This window comes from Canis lupus, chromosome 10 (genome assembly GCF_011100685.1).
Source record: "Canis lupus familiaris isolate Mischka breed German Shepherd chromosome 10, alternate assembly UU_Cfam_GSD_1.0, whole genome shotgun sequence".
Lineage (NCBI taxonomy): Eukaryota > Metazoa > Chordata > Mammalia > Carnivora > Canidae > Canis > Canis lupus.
The window spans coordinates 10,038,988-10,041,124 of NC_049231.1; the positions used below are offsets into that span (position 1 = coordinate 10,038,988).

Below are 2,137 nucleotides of genomic sequence, written 5' to 3' on the forward strand. Positions count from 1 at the left end.
TTCTTTCATTCCCTTTGGATCCCTGCATTCCTTATCAAAGGATACAAATACTGTGTATGCTTTTGAATTTTATTTTTAGGAAAATTCTGAAGCTGACGATCACATCACAGGTTTGTTAATATAGTAATTTCTTTTAGTTGAGTTAGAGTCCCCACCCCTCCCTTGTAGAGCTAATTTACATATTGTATTTGGTAAGTGTTGACTACTTTTCCTGATTAAGGGGGTCTGTGCTGGGGGGAAACAAAGCTTTGCAGTATCTTATATTGTAGTTAAAATTTTATTTAACATATCCTTCAGTGAGCTCATTTCACACTGTAGCCAATTCCTTCAAATTTGTGGTGCTCCTGTAACAGTAAGAACTTCTGAAATAAAAGACATCTCCTAATGCTGTGCAAACATAGTTTACATGTATTGAAGGAGGCAGTTGTTAAATTGACCAATTCAAGCAATCAGATATTTGAAAACTGCACCCTTTATTTTTGAAACTGTGAATTAGAAATCATTTTCCCGCTGTATAACTTCCTGCTTTAACATCCGACTATGCAGTGATTTTAATTGATAACATACTGTGGTTATTAGATTAACAGCTTGATTTCAAATGTTCAGATAATGTGTAAGACATCACATTACCAGTAAGGATTTTAGTACGTTAATATAGAACGTTACATGAAGTTGGTGCCATTTCAAAAATGTGGCAGGTGATAATCTTATACCATAATTTGCATAAAACTGTAATAGAAATTTGAGATGTCAGTATATTATGTACTATGCATTACCGTGGTATAGATGTTGTGGATATATTTAAGTATTTGGTTACATGGTTTCACAATAAATTACAATACTGCAGGCTCTAGGACTATATAGGAGACTGACATGCATATGTTGTGTGAATGTCTTAGTTAATTGTCTAAAGTTAAATCCAAACACTTTTCATGTATTGGATTTCTTTTCTTTTTTTTTTTTTTTTTTTAAACTTCCAAGATGCATGGTTTGTTTTTTTTTAAGTCTTGGAAGACTGCTAATTTTTCTAACATAGCTGAAATTTTATCTTTTAATATAAAAATAGATTACATTTTTTCTAGTAGTATATCTGGTTTTAGTGGTTTTTAAAATCTATGTATATGTGAATATATATATTTACATAAAATTAGGTAACAGAAGAATACTCAGATTTTAAATGCTGAGTCATACTGATTAATTCTGTACTTTTAGTGGTGATATCAATACTAGAATGGAGGTTGCAGGGTGTGAAGTCTAGTCCTGGGTCTGCCACTCATACTACTCTTAACAGTCTTTCATGTATTAGGAAGTTCTGCTTATGTAGACTTCTCAGGAGAGCTACAAGTTAATAGAAAAATAGTTGTTGGCTTATTTTCTTGACACATCAACCTACTTTTTTAAAAAAAGTTCAATAGGAGGAGTTGCATTTTGAGGTTATTTAATGGAACTAAAGCGAAAAGGAAATTTGGTATAGCGAGGCCTAACCTAAAAATTTACATATAAAATCGATAGCACTGAACGATCATTTTTTAAAAAGGTGGTCATGTCTTCATATTAGTGATGGCTAAAGCTTCCTAACCATTAGGAATTAGAATGCTTAAGAGATAGGGGTATGAGGACTTCAAATGTTTGAATATTTACCAAAAAATTTACCAAAAGATGTTAATTATATAATCATAATTAACCAGTCTTATTTTTTTTAAAATACTTCTGTTGGATAAATGGTAAATAACATAGGGACATATCTAATTTAACCAGTTATAAGGGGTGTTTTGGTATTTTATATATAGCTAACAGACAGTAAATGAATATATTATTATATAGGCATGATTGAAGTTCATAAATAATGAAATAGTCAAAGTCCCTAGTCATTGAAACATTTAGTTAATGAGCCATGTAAGCTTTGTTTAGTCACCTGACAGAGTATGTGGTAATACTTCACAAAAAGTTGAGGTGACATTTTCTGCCCACATTTTTTACCAAAAATTTAAATTGTTAAAATTAACTGCCATTCTCTACATATATTATGCTTAGATGTTTTGATATTAAAGAGCATAAAATTTTCAGCAAATTTTGGATTCTAGCTCTGTCTTAAATTGAATCTATTTTTCAAATCACTGCCACCCCAGATTTCATA

The 2,137-nt window shown here is 30.9% G+C and overlaps 1 protein-coding gene across 1 annotated transcript in view; it reads left to right on the forward strand.

The window, feature by feature from the left end:
- CAND1 (cullin associated and neddylation dissociated 1) overlaps positions 1-878 on the forward strand; it is a 40,288-nt gene extending 39,410 nt beyond the window's left edge. The window contains exon 15 of the mRNA XM_038549954.1: positions 1-878. This exon is cut by the window's left edge and continues 1,158 nt beyond it. The gene's annotated coding sequence lies outside the window, so the exon portion shown is untranslated.
- The last annotated feature ends 1,259 nt before the right edge of the window (positions 879-2,137 follow it).